Source organism: Centruroides sculpturatus, unplaced genomic scaffold (assembly GCF_000671375.1).
Source record: "Centruroides sculpturatus isolate CEXI.00-Female unplaced genomic scaffold, Cexi_2.0 scaffold12, whole genome shotgun sequence".
NCBI classification, from domain to species: Eukaryota; Metazoa; Arthropoda; class Arachnida; order Scorpiones; family Buthidae; genus Centruroides; species Centruroides sculpturatus.
In genome coordinates, this window is record NW_019384438.1 from 823,460 (window position 1) to 838,958 (window position 15,499).

At 31.4% G+C, this 15,499-nt stretch overlaps 1 protein-coding gene across 2 annotated transcripts in view; it reads left to right on the forward strand.

The window, feature by feature from the left end:
- Window positions 1-1,035: 1,035 nt before the first annotated feature.
- Window positions 1,036-15,499, forward strand: part of LOC111620028 (kelch-like protein diablo) — a 37,657-nt gene continuing 23,193 nt past the window's right edge. The window contains exon 1 of one of the 2 annotated variants that reach the window (XM_023361871.1): window positions 1,036-1,458. The gene's annotated coding sequence lies outside the window, so the exon portion shown is untranslated. Of the gene's footprint in view, window positions 1,459-11,195; window positions 11,256-15,499 lie in introns of those variants that run through there. The other variant, XM_023361872.1, reaches the window with a different exon arrangement.

Here is a 15,499-nt window from a genome sequence, read left to right on the forward strand (position 1 = left end):
AATTTTATATATGTAAAATATTCAAAAACGGTACGTTCCATTTTGGAACATTTATAATATTAAACCTGACGATGGTCTATATTAGATAGGTTAAAAACGTTTGTAAAAATAAAAGAATTTTAAGTACAGCAAAATTAGGTGTTGGTGAAACTAAAGTGATAACTTCAGTTTTATTCCCCACTTTTTTCGATGTAATTTATTTTTTGCGAATGTTTGATGCTTTGCGACTGAGTTTGATGAACCTTTAGACTTGCATCTAAATTCACAGCAATACTTATTATTTACCATTGTAGCTTGAACACTTTCTAACAGACCACAGACTTCATCATCATCATCGTCACAGAGGAGTGGTATAGCTCTCAGCTTTTCACTCCGGAAGAAACAGGAAGGAAGAGTCGGTCTTATAGAAGACGACCAATCCGAGGAAGACAGAAGAGAGGTCACTAAGTAACCAAAGCCGGTCTTATAAGAGACGACCCCCGCGAGAAAGGGAGACAGAATGCCTTCCGGGAGGACTTGGAGGGAAAGCTGGCCCTTATTCAGGCGTCATTGGCAAGGAGGAAAACCCGGAAAAAACTCCAGCTGCCAGCCCGTCCGAGTGAGGCGCGAACCTCCGATCGAACTCCGGTGTTTAGGGTCTGGTCACCACTATCAAGCGGAGACGGAGTCCACTCGGCAGACCACAGACTTTACTGCAGTCAGACTTTATAACCTTAGCAGCCGCCATTACGTAGTTCGCGCTAATACCGCTAGATGTCAGATCTATCGTTGGCACAAGCGAATTGAGTTCCGTAGTCCAAAATTTATCCCCTTATATACAAGTTACCATGCCAAATTTTCTTTCTTAATCTTTACCTCATCCTTAGATATTAAACAAAATAGATGCCAAAAACAAATGCCATGTACCCAGGAAATTTTTTTTTTACTCTTTTGCCTTCAGTCGTCGAGATTTGCAAAAAAAACCGGGAGAATCAAATCTAACATGATTACAATACTTTCCCGCGTAAAACGGTGATTCCAAACGAAACAAGTGAAAATTTTACTAAAACAGCGGGATGGCCAGGATTGCGCAAAGAAATCAGCATCGTACCTCTAAAAAACGGTCCATGCGGCTAGTCTAATTATATCGGAATAACATGACAATTTTCTATCGAATTAGGTTCGATTGGAGTGTTGTATTCCCTTTCATTGCCGATGTGTAGGAAGTACGCATGCTCGTAGATGGAGACGTACATCGTTGTTGACATTCTTGAAAATATTTAAAGAAAGTCAACGATACCTTTGATTATTTAATAAATAATGAAATTACACGTAAATAGGAGATAATGTACATATCCTTAATTTTTAAGAAATGACTTTACTTTTATTCAAATTGCTCTTTTTATTGGTTAGCAAATTATTGGTTGTAAGTGATAGGAAAACATTTATTTTTAACATCAATAGAATTCTCAGATATTGGTAAGTATTTCCCTAATTATGTCAATTACGCCTATTTTTTTTATATATGCAAACCGAATTAAATTCATAAATAAGGAATAACGGAAAATAATTACTTCAGGTAATTAGTAATACCTTTATGATTTACACTAACATTGAGCTAAGATAGAATAAAGAATATGTAAACATTTGCTACAGATTGGTTTCAGTTAATGAATTCTTTGTTTTGAATGTCTGAAGGAAGAATTGTTTATAAAAACATTAAGGAAAAATAAATATATGCAAAGAATAAAACTTTTGGTATAGAGAAATGAATTAAAATAATAAAACAGTGAGTTTGTTAACTAACACATGAAGTTTCTAATAAGCATTATATGTGTTGTGTAATGGCGTTGTTGATTATTGTCAAATGTGTAAAGCATTGAAAAGTTGTAATTACATAAGTGTGCGTGTAATGATAAAAATATAATTTTGAAAAAGCTGATAAAAATAGGTAGTTTAAAATACCTATAATTTTGAAAAGGCCGGAATTTGTCCAAAAAGAGCCGACGACCAAAATTTAATGGAAATGTGGCGGTTTTGACAATTTTGATGGGATTCTCTAGTGTAAGAAGTACTGAAATGATATATTATATAATATAACTGTTACACGATAGTCTATAATGGCACTTCTGAAATATAGGGTCTCGACCCAAAATGGAATGACTGACTTTTTTCTGCGGTTTCGTATTCCGCTTAAAAAGTCTTTGAAAATATTGTTTGTGCATATATTTGTTTTCTTTGGCTGTCTTTGGCAGCAAAGAAAAAATATAGACAAAACTCCACTGACTTTCGGTTGTAATCGAAAAAAAAAAAAAAGTGTTAGATTTTTGTCTATGAACAATATCATTCTAATATGTGAGAAAACAAATTATCAAATTATCTATTTTAAAATTTCCATATAAAGAAGTTAATGGTGAGCATCTATCAATTTGTGTAATTTGTAGTGAAACTTTTGTTTTTGATTTTGAGCACTTACGGATGTCTTGAAAACAAATCGTTTGATGTATGTCAAAAAACCTATTGTATTTTTTAAAAGATGACCATCAAACTCTCTCAAAGAGTTTGAAAAAAAATTTTTATCATTAAAACAAAGTATAAAACAAAATAACACTTCTAAAGATTGATAATTGGAACATTGACAAAACACACACACACACACACACACACACACACGCNTAGCAACTTTAACGGATCACCCTAGTTAATGTGCAGATTAGCTAGGTAATGTGCACATTAACGGATTTCGAGCTTTAGCGGTAACATATACATATTACAGAAAACTATTGTCAAATGTATTGAGGGATGATAAACTAATAGTCAAGTGTTGGAAGATTTCTCTAATGACGTACATAATTCATATTTATCCCTTAAATGATAGCATTTGTAAGGGTTTTATATTATTTTGAATTATGTTTGCGTTCCGAAATAGATTATCAATTCCATTCTGTCATTTTTTTTATATTGTTCAAAACACTAAATTATTTCTAAGATATTTTAATATAATCACGGGAGCTTTTAAAAATGATATTTTATTCTGAAATCGAGGTACTCAAAATGAAGTAACTTATAAAAAATGCTAAATGCAAATTTAATTCCTTGTCCATAAAATATAATTTTATACACTTTAAATTTATTATTACTATTATTTATTAATATTATTACTTTTTATAAGTAATATATGATAATTTTGTTGATAAAAGGCAAAACTTAACTGCATAATATTTTAAAAGTGTTGAACAAAGAAAAATTACATAGTCATACACGGAATTTCTGAATAATCCGTCACAAAATACTAATCCTTTCTCATAAGCTCTATTACTACAAGTTTACAATTTATGCTTTTCGGTACTTTTAGAGAGGAAAATGCCCCTTTCTTTCTCTATCTCTGTTTTATTAGTAGAAATCAACGTTATGTGTGTCAATGTTGTATTTTTTTAATTTTTTTTAATTTAATGAAATTAAGAAGCAAATCTGAGCATAAAGCATTCGTTGAAAACAAAATTATCAATATATTAATCAATATCTAAATATAATAGATATTCCAAATTTAGATAGAAAATTGATATCGCTATAATTTTTCACAAAAAGAACATTTTGAAAGCTAGTAAAGATGAATTGCTTTTTATTTGTTGTAAAGACGATATCATTTTTTCCCCAGATTATTTTCGTATATATTTTCTTTAATTCAATGCCTTTACCGCGGTTTTTGCATATATTTAATACTGTATTTATATTTAAATCAAATTCAATTGTTTTAGTTATTTGAAATTTATATTTTGATTTAAGAAACAGTATGTAATAAAGCCACAATAATAAAGTGTAATACTGTAGTATAAATCCATATAAATACATAATGCAAATATTAACATTTGGACCGTTGAAATTCGCAATTTTGGTTTATCCACGCAATGTTTTGTTTCATTTTTCGTCATTTTATAATTCACTTAGAATTGTATTTTGGTAGCCCTTGATAACGGTGCTCTCGTGCGGTGCACACCCTACATGTAATCTGAGTCTTTTTCTTCTTCGCCCTTAATCCAGTAAAGCCTGGGTTGAGCCATGGGCTTTAGCCCATGGCTCAACCCAGGCTTTACTGGATTCTCTTTCTCCATCTCTTTCTATCCATCTCTTTCTATTTTCTCCATCTCCATCTCTTTCTATTTTTTCACCACTCTTTAGCAAACACCGTTGTTATATCGTTAGTTATTTTTCTTAGGTTTTTGGCTATCTTGTCCATCCACCTCTTTTTGGATCTTCCCCTAGGTATTCTCCCCTCCATCTCCTTTTCCAATACCAACTTTGGTATTCTATTGTCTTCCATTCTCTTGGTATGTCCAAACCATTTCAGTCTAATTTGTTCTATATTCTCTCCCAAATTTTACATTCCTGTTCTTTCTCTTATTTCTTCATTACTTAACCTGTCACTTCTGGTCTACGTTACATAAAGATAGTGTTAGACACCTAAACTCAAAATATAAAAAGGCATATGATTTTAAAATCTATTTAATAGAAATGTGCGGTATGTTAGTTTTGAGATTCTTGTTTTTTTTAAATCATTTTAAACAAATAAAATAAAGTTTTGAAAAACAAACATTGTTTGGTTTGATGCGACACTGTAGTTGTGCAAGGGTGTTCCTGGGTAGCACCCTGGTATTTCTTTCTAAGCAGGGCGAAACCCTTATACTTTGTGAAAATCTAGGCAGGGCTATGTACTATAGAGTCGTATAGACTGTGTTTAGACTATGTATCTTGGCCAAATAGCTGAAAAAGTTACTTTTTGCACAGACCATATTTAATGCATTTAAGATATTTTGCGAATATTAAGCCATAAAGTTCCTCTTCACTCATACAAAACTCCATAGACAGTGGTGATTTAAACTCGGGGCGCAGGTTAGCGCCCGACACTTTTTAATTTACAACTATATTTCTGAATTAATGGCAATGTGAAGGCGATGCCTTCCGGGTGGCTTTCTATTAAAAAATTGGCCACTATTTAGGTGTTAGACAAGCAAACAAAAATCTGGAAAACTTCACGGGACTAACTAGTTGATCAGGCAGAGTGGCTAAATCTATTGAACACTGCTGATTTTAGCCTCTTGGTCTCTGATATGAGCCAAAAAGAAATTAAAGGAAAAAACTTTAAAACTTTCATAAAACTAGAAGTAGAATAGTAATATCATCTGGGAGTAGTTTTCAAAATCGCAGACCCGGACGGCAGATCAGGTTTGTTCGAACAGAAGTTCCTGACGCATGCGCAATATCATTTTACAATGCGAAGAATACGGAGGTTGAGGCCGAAGTTTTAAACGCGAAAACGTGTACGTCGAACGTTCAGCGTCGCTTTCCTGTAAGCCTAGAAGTTTGACAATGGTGTTTGGAACATCGAGCATGATACCACTGACTATCTAAACACCATTGTTAAACTTCTAGGCTTACAGGAAAGCGACGCTGAAAGTCCGATGTACACGGTTTCGCGTTTAAAACTTCGGTCTCAACCTCTCTAATAACGTGCCGGTTCCAAATCAGTTACAGTTAGGGACTAGGGACTTGCGTAGGAGTAACCTAAATTAAGAAAGAACAGGTACAGATAAGTTAGCTTTGTTTGAGACATGTACGATCGTATATGTAAACAAAGAAAAAAAAGAGTGACAGGTTGCACGCTACATGTCAGCGTAAACAGATTAACATGGCAGAATTGCAGATGATGAATTGCAGTCACGTGAGTGTGAGTTCTTTCGCTGTTAAAATAGTGTAAATTTGTAAAAATATTTGCAAGAACTTTGTTTCATCGTAATTTCACAATTTCTACGAAATTCCCGGACAAAATTATTAGTTCACCCGGACAGTGAGTCAATCCCCGGACTGTCCGGGTAAAAACCGGACAGGTGGTAACACTACTGCATCCTCCACGCTGGCCATTACATTTCGTGTTTTTCCCAATAGTTGATCTATTGTTTCTTCACGGATTGCTACTTTCAGCGCATCCACAAAGGTCGGCTGATCATGGGTCATCACCTGTCTCTTCAGCTTATCGGTCAATCCATGCAGAAATTGGACTCGCAACTTTTCGTCCAATTCCGGCTGTTGACAGCGTTTGATAATTACGTTTTCCGGTTCGTTTGCGCCTGTTTGCTCTATCATTGTTGCGCTGGCCAGGTTTTGCAATCGGACTGCGAATTCTTGTGCCCTTTTGTCTCTTTTCTGCATGCATGAGTGAAATTTCTGTACGCGTATGGAATATTGTTCTCGGTCAAATCATTGAACCATCAGCCTTTGAAAGGTCTGGAAGTCTGTTATGCACTTCATGCTGAGGTCATGCCACGCGAAATCTCGGGCTATGCCTGCAAGCTTGCATTTGGCTATGCTCAGGCATTGTCTAGGCGTCCATCCCGCTAGACTCGCGATATCTTCCAGTGTGTCAAAAAAATCCGTGACACGCCCTGTTTCACCCGAGAAGGTCAGGAAAACCTCCAAACGCGGAAAAGGAGGAAAGAGAACCTCTATTGCCACCGTCTTGAGGTCGCGTGGGGACACTTGCATCCGTCTCCATCCTTCAGCCCACTTTGAAGAAAAAATTCGTCAACGTAACTTACGTAAATTTTAGTGGGACTAAAATATCCCACCTCTGACACCAGTGTAAGTTCGCTGATCTGGTGGAGATTGGGGACTTAAAATCCCACTTCTCGGACACCAGTGTAAGTTCGCCGACTTCCAGGGGGAACCGTTAATCCCGCGTCAGGATGATCTAGGGTCGTTCATTCACGTGTGGGTGTGGCGGAGGAGACACAGATGACAAGAATCTCACAAAAACCCGTTTATTTTAAACGTGAAATAGCTTACACTATGAAACAAAAATGTTCTTTAAACAATTGGATGTTCGAATTATCGAGGGTGTTTTCTAATATTGCTCGAAGGTAGGCCCCAGGGCAACGGCAGGTGTGGAGATTCGTCAGTCGGTGTCGGCGGTCTGAGTCCGTAGTCACAGGTTACAAGTTGGGCACAACAGACGGAAAACTGCTTTTGCGCGTTGACTAACCGTGTGCAGGTGCACAGTTGCACAGTTTTCGGAAAGTGAGTCTGTCCTTGAAGATCGGGGATTATATCAATCTCCGTTCTTTGTTTTGTTTTCTTCTGATTGGCTCCACGCCCCTTTTTTCTCGCTCCCCGATTGGTCCCTCGTCTGTCTTTAAGCGAAAGACGATTCCTGTTCGAGTCACCAGAAAGATCCGCTTCGAAGAATCTACTTGACACCATCCGTTATTCTGGATGCAAAATGTTGATGGAACTTTGAAACTTGCGCTCATATTTTCCACCATTGTTGTCTAGTCTGAAACGTTTTGAAATTTAACGATCCGACGCGATGTCCGTTTTCGTCATTAACCTTTCCCCTTTTCAAAATTTCTATGTTCTAATTATTTGTATATGAGCGACTTGTCAAAGGTCCATTTCTACTGGAGGTCGTTCGTTTACAATTATTAATCATTTATAATTATTGCGTTCTGTTTACATCAATAGCTTTTTTTTTCCTCTTGTCGCGGTTTCATATGACTAGCACAACTAATCCGATCTTTGATCGGTTTTTAACAATGGACGATTTTTATAGTTTCGTTTTACCAAATTACTATAATAAATCTTTAATATCAACCCGTTTTGGGGACCTCACCTTAGCAGTAAGAAAAGAGTTGTAGCCAAGGCAAAGAAAGCCGAAACAGAAAAAAAGACACGTGCGTAAGATAAGTATTTTAGCAAGCCTATCTTAAAAAAAGCTGGCAAAGGCTCTTGCTTGACTTTCCCGCCACTCAAACAAGAGTTTGAGGTGATCATTAAGAAGTCCGAAAATCTTTAATTATACTAAGGTACAGCAGTTAAGTAATAACAAGGATTAAAAGGAATAATTTGTTAAATTATGATAAAAATTTCCATTTAAAAAAATATTTGAGTTTAAAAAACACTATGACACTAGCTCCAAGTTATAATTGTGTGTGACGCCATTTATGATGAGTTGTTATTTTAAAAAAATAACTTTTATATAAATATTATTATANCTGCCCAAATACCCTTAAACAAAGGAAAAGTACATCTTTTATGAAGGCATAGAGCCTTTACTACATGAAAATGAAAATTAATGAATACACTGTGTACAGTAATTTGCCTGATAAGACAGACCTCAGAAAAATACTTTATGAGGCATAAAGCTGTCTTTATCATGAAAATTAATTAACTAAGAATTTTTTTGCCCTGCCAGGGTGTGGTCAAGTTATCCGGAGTGCTGGGTTATCGAGTGCTGAGTTTTTGAGGCTCTACTGTATAAAGTATAATAGGATCTTAATACTTATTGATGTAATATTATTAAATTAATTAATATAACAGTAAGCAAAAATTTTAAAACTTACTTGAACTGAAAGTTGAAGTTTGAAATGAGGATTAATAAGGTAAAATTATGTTGCAAAGGTTGTTTATTAAATTAAGTAAAATTTTATGCAGAAAGAATCTCATAAAAATATTAATAAAAAAATTAATATACCATTAAAAAAACATATTTAATATAATGAATAATAATAATACAGTAATATAAAAATTTAACAATGTTTGTATAGCAAACATATTAATAAATTTTTTTTCTTATTATTTTTGTTAATTAGAAATGAAATCTCTGCTTGATAATTGATTCTGCTTACAAAATAAATCAAAAACTATATCTAAGTTAAAAAAGTATTTAAATTTGTATTACTCAATGTTTAGTAATATTGCTTGACTATTGCTATTTTATTATATGAAATTATATTAAATTTAATTTGTGTTACTAGAAGCTTGTCTACATAAATACTGAAACTTGAGTATTAGCTTTCTGATGAAAAACTGAATAGGAAAAGTACAGATCAGAAAAATTTGTGAATTCTGTTTTGTTGACCAGTATTTTTTTAAAATTCTGGATGATAATTTTTGTATTAATTAAATTCTGTCTAAAAAGTCATCTTTTATTCACTTTTATATTTCAGAATGAATCCCATGATGACCTCACTTTTCCTTTTAGGCTATTTGGTCACCAAAATATTTTAAGTTTTCCTTAAATCATGAAAAAAATATCAGATTAAAAGNTTTTAACATCTTTAAAAATGTATTTTCACTAGTATTTTCTTCATTTTCAGTTATAGATTGATTTACATTCCTTTTATATAACTTTCAGACAACTTTTGCAAGTTATTCATTGATAGATTTTCATTTAAATTCACATATTCAAATTTTAACATCAAAATATACTTATATTTGGCTGTTAAAATTAACTTACAAATGATATAATTAAACACATATTTGACCAAATATATGTACTGTGGTAAAGTAAATAAGAAATTTTCCAAGTATCTTTTATATACTAAGGTGTTAACCCAAGACCAGCTTCATATTTTATATTCTATATTTTAAGAGAATTAACAATTATCAAATAGGCTCTGCTTTCAAAGTATATTAATATGCATCTGTTAAATATAATGTCTTTCTTTACTTTCCTTTGTCTGTTTTATATTTTTAAATGTATATATTTAGTCTGAGTCCAGAAAATTCAGAAATCTGGACCACTTCTGGTCCTAAATTTGCCAGATATTTGGTCCATTACTGTAATAATAATGCACATGAACATCTACATATGCAAAATGCATTAAAAGGTTTAAACAGCCTCATGGCTTATCACAATGATAGAAACAAGGTAAAACTGCTGAAGTTGATTTGGATGTTGTAGAACAGGTAAGATCTAGACTGTCAACAATAATAGAGCAATATGGTATGAAACATGTCTATAATATAGATGAAACTAGCTTATTTACCAATTACAACCTGACAAAACTATTGCTCATGCACCTGTGAAAGGCTGAAGAAGAATCAATTAAACAAGAATCTCAATTGCCTTTTATTGTAATTTAGGTAGTATTGACAAGAAAACTGCTTCTTTTATTGGAGGATCTGCAAAACCCTGCTGTTTTCAAATCTTTGATCATTCTAATTATTGTCACTGCAGGCACAACTAAAAGGTATGGATGATAGCACTACTTTCTTAAGAATTTTTCTGAAGATTTTAATAGATATGAAGGTAGAAAATCATAGTGACCTGCTATTAATTGATAATGTACAGTACTTTGCCATAGACAATCAGTCTGAACAATGTGGAAATACAATTCTTTCCAGCAAATTGCACAAGAATTCTCAACCACTTGACACTGTCATAAAACAATGAGATTTTGATTTGCTGTTTAGAAAAAATTATAGCAATAATTTTAATTAATTAATTATTTCTTTATGTTACAAATTATCTTTTATACTGCTTAACAAATCCAATTTGTAGAACTTTATTGACAAGTAAAAAATTAATGTAGAAATTTCATTTGAATTAGTAATTACTTAAATATCATATCTATTGTTGAACTGCAGTGTGTGAAAAATTGTTTAATTTGATAAATGATATGCATCATTAGAAAATAGTCAACTGCAACTTCATTTACAAACACATCCAAGAGGGTTCTGTTGACAAACTGCTAGCAATGAACTCATGCAATCAAATTATTGTAAGATTATAATGATCAAATCAGCTGTGAAAAGTGCTGAATTTTAAAATTTGATATCCATTTTCAGTATTTAAACTATTAATTTCTCTATCAGAAATTTTTTCAGATTAATGAATATACAGTAACTTAAGATTTAAATTATTTTATAACATTAATAATAATATAATTTAGATGCATGAATAGTTTTTTTAGACAATTCTCAGTTTCAGTTTCTTTTTTAAAAATTGCAATTTGCTTTTGATAAATTGCATATGTTTTTAAGGATTTAATTCTTATATTGCTAGTATTTTCATATTTTTCTATATTATTACTATATTAACATATTTTATACGATAAAAATTGCCAGGACAAATAAAATTTTAAATTTACAAAATTTAAGAAAATTCTTAAAGTAGGCAATACATAAAAATGTGTTTTTTTCACTTTGTCCTTTTGCACACACATGAGGAAAATAACAGTTTCATGGCAGAGTTGACCTTTTATTTGAGGCTACTTGTCTGCCTCAATATGTAAAATATTAAAAAAAAGAATTTTCTTAAATTTTGTAAACTTAAAATTTTATTTGTCATGGCAATTTTTATCAAATGTATTTATTTTTTAATTGTGCCATTGAGAGATTTTTTTAATGTTTTACATATTAAGGCAGACGAGTAGCCTTAAATGAATGGTCAACTCAACTGTGGAACTGTTATTTTTCTCATGTGTGTGCAAAAGGACAAAGTGAGAAAATACATTTTTATGTGTTGTCTAATTTAAGAATTTTCTTAAATTTTGTAAATTTAACATTTTATATGACTTATCATGGTTGCAAATTTCATGCAGCAGACATTCAGTAAGAAATAGTATATCTGTATTGTAATTTTATTAATTATTACACAAAGTATATCATTTATTTAATTTACTTTGTTTATTGAATGGTGAATTATAATTTTAAATGTTTGATTTCATAACAAATTACCATATATTAAATTCATTCAAGTTTTTAATTATTATTCAAATCAATATTATATTGAATTTTTAAAACAAAGAATTTAAAAGAAACTAGCAACAAGTTGCTGAACTTTCCCAGCAACATTTAAAATCTTTATGGTGCTATCTGTTATCATATTTTATTTTAAAAAACTTTATATTTTTAGCTATTATAAAATAACAAAAAGCTTAATTATGAGGGTAAGGATAGGTTTTAAAAAAAATTGTAAATGCTAATAACGAGTAAAATCATCATTAAGTCTGATCCTACTAGAGATATACACAACTCCTATTATCTTCCCACCCCTCGACTTTTAATTACCAAAATTTAATAGCATCAATCCCCCTAATACACAAGCCTCCCTGCAAAATTTCAGAAATTTTCAACAGAAATCATAGGAATTATTATGCTTCAAACAGAGTGAACAAAATTGTATTGTACAGCACACATCCATACATACAGAAATTACCCCTGAATTTTTTTGCATTTCTCAACGTTTCAAGGTGTCTTGAGTCCAAAATTGTAAAAATCTTAGGGGTCATTTTTTGACCTATTACCATACCTTCCCTGTTATATACATATAACAGCTGGGAAAGTAAAAATTTTGTTGTTTTGTTGTTTGCTTTGTATCTAGTAGAATTCATTGACATCTTTATGGGACACTTGGTCCACTTTTACCTAGATTTGTCATAACAGTTAAATTAATAGACAATTCAAACTTCTTATAATATCTTTTATTTAAAATCAAAATGCATTTTGGATTTTTAGTCCCTCTTTAGTCAATTTTTTTTTATATTTTCCAATTAATTACATTAAAGTTTACTTATAATTACTAATTATTTACATTTAAAAGTAAACTAAAAATACTAACTTTTTTTTACTTTTATTATATATATATATATATTCAGAAACTGCATCCCAACAATAGTACAAAACACAAACATAAATAAACACAAACAATATATATATATAATATATAGTTATGTATATACAGATATCCCTCATATAACATAGTAGTTATGTTTGAAAAAGTCCTATGTTATACAAATCCATGCTATACAAAACAAAGGACTAATACAAAACATGGGGTTAGGTTTTAAAAGTTAACAAAAGTATACTATTCTCTTTCATTACTAAGAGAAATATGTTTATTACAGCAATCAATAATTTACTAACAATCACAATTAAAAGTACTGTATTATGCATTAATATTAATTTTAGTTAAACAAGGGCTTTTTCTTTTTACAAGGTATGGTCATCATCTCATCTTTTTTGTTGATCTTAATCAGAAATATCAGCAACATTTTTTAAAATTTTTACCATAAAAATTTTTTATGTACGACAAAATAAAAATATGTTGTTAATTGAAAATTTTTTTTAGCAGGTTGCATTTGTTCAGTCAAGAACCAAGTGCTTTTTTGGTTTTTTCCAGAATTTTGTGTTTGAATACCAAATTGTTTGAGTACTGAAATACCACTGTATTTCATTTGTCATTTTTATGAATGGTTACTTATCTACAGTTAAAAAAAAAAGGTTAACAACACTTACCTAAAAATGCTTAAATAAACTTTACTAAATACAAAGGTTAATGTATAAAAATAAAACACAGTGACAGTCTTAAATGCTAAAATGTGAAAGCAATGATGACACCTGGTTGATAGCTAGGATGAGGAAGAAAAAATTAACTATCAGTTTTCATTAAAGAGCACAAAAATATTTCAAATTTCAATATTCTAAAATCCATGGGCAAATTTGAGATAATGCACATGCTTATTTGAATAAAAAAGTGTTGAATAAAGGAGTTTGTACTTAAAAGTTATGAAATTTTGTATGAAGGATTTCCCGAATTTTCAAATCCTGTTAAGTGAAACTGTATTGTAGAAGTGCTGTGTTATATGAGGGATACCCGTATATTGCATTTTATATATAGACTATATTTTTTCCCTACCTTTTTGATGAAATATTGTACAATGTTAAATCAGTTTATTATATGAATTGATAAAATAATGGATAAAAAAAGAAGGAAAAACATATACAGTTAACTCTCAGTATTTGCACATTTGATATTTGCACTTTTGCTTATTCACGATTGAAAAGTTGTGACCAACCACATAACTACTTGAGAAATATTTGTATATTTTCAAATTGCTTTTACAATATTTCCATTAGCGTACAGTACTTGTAAAAAGTTTACTTTTGGTAATCTCCAATTTTTATATAGTTTTTGACATAATCAAGTAAAGTACTGTAACTATTGTACTACCAAACTGAAGTCATTGCATTACAACAACAATACCTTCTGCCAAATTGTACATGACAAAGTTTGTGCTACAATTATGTAAATAGAGTATATATAGTTATAACATAGTTCTATACAATATAATACTAATAATAATTCCATATAATAATATAAAAGATGACAAAGCAGATAGTTGGTAAGTGGTTTGAGGACATGTTGACTGGAGATGCTGAGAACATACTGTACCAACTGCTGCAGAACTCACAAATTGAAGTACTGGACATGATGGTTACAGAAAATTTGCATAACAGCAAAGAGGAAGGTGAAGAACAGAAAAAAACACTAAAGTTGCCAATGATAGCTTTAAAGCTTTCAAAAATTTACAGCACTATTGATGGTTTGTAGTTGCAAGAATCAGACCATATTCCTGAATGCCATCTCAATTTTAAATGAACATTGGGAGCAGTCAGACACTCGTTATTTTTGAATCCCCCATGTATGAGAAACTGAAATTTTAAAAATACTCCTCAGTTTAATACTGACTTCTTTAGTTTTAATTGATTGATTGATAAAAGCTTTCCAGTTTGTTTTAGTTGTATTAAGTTATATTTTGTAAAAATTTAACATTATAACATTACAACTCATTAATCCAAAAATACCTAGATGCATTAATTAAAATTAGTGTATTTTTAGCTTTTTAATTTAATTTTTTTAATTTTAATTTAGTTTTTTTAAGTTTTTTACTGTTTAGTTTTTTTAATCTGACTAAATAAATTCAGAGAAATAACTATAATTCAGAGAAATAAGAAATCTTATATTTTCTTTATTTTTGAAATAAACTATTATTATTAATTTATATATAAATTGAGTATATACACAAATATTGTGACATTCTAGTGCAGGGGTGGCCAACAGTTTTGCCCCCGGGCTGAATTGAAAAGAAAATTTTTTTCACAGGCTGAACCAGAGGCTGCCCTAGGAAGATTTTGAGGTGATGCAAGATCTCATTGTAGTGTCACTCTACAGAGACTAAACTGTACATAGAGATTACAGATACATTTTTCACATTATCATGCTTTATCAACATTTTACGCTGTACTTAAGAGATTTGTAATGGAGGGTTAACTCTAAATGCACAGTGAGTTGTTGACCTTTTTTTTTTAGACGTCAGAATTTTTCATTGAGCTATTCAGACTTGAGTAACTAATATTGAAAGATTAATCGTGGGCCGCATAAATTCATTAGACGGGCCGAATCAGGCCCGCAGGCCATATGTTGGCCATGCCTGGTCTAGTGGGATCAAATCATACAAGGAATTGATTCACTCAATGTTTAAGAAGTTTCTTTATTGTCTTTTGGTTTGTCAAAAATGCATTCGGACCAAATGTAGACAAGTAGAATAACAAGCAATATTACAGTATGATTGGTTGACTTACAATCTATATATATAACCCATTCAACAGGTGTCCGTCCTTCCTTCCTTCCTTCCGTCCGTCCCGTAACCGTTTGACAACCGACACTAGAGGCGTCCCTATCGTGTGTCATATTTCAAACATTCAAATTAACAATTTTAATTCTTATATAAATTAACAATATGAATTATTATTATTCATTTGGCAATAAATTATTATTTGGTCAATATAACAATATAAATAATTCAGTATATTTGTAATATGAATTTATTATTTCAGGGGCTTATATCTCGCGAAGGGTCGCGAGTAGGGGTATGGTTCCTTTGCCTTTATTGTTCGCACA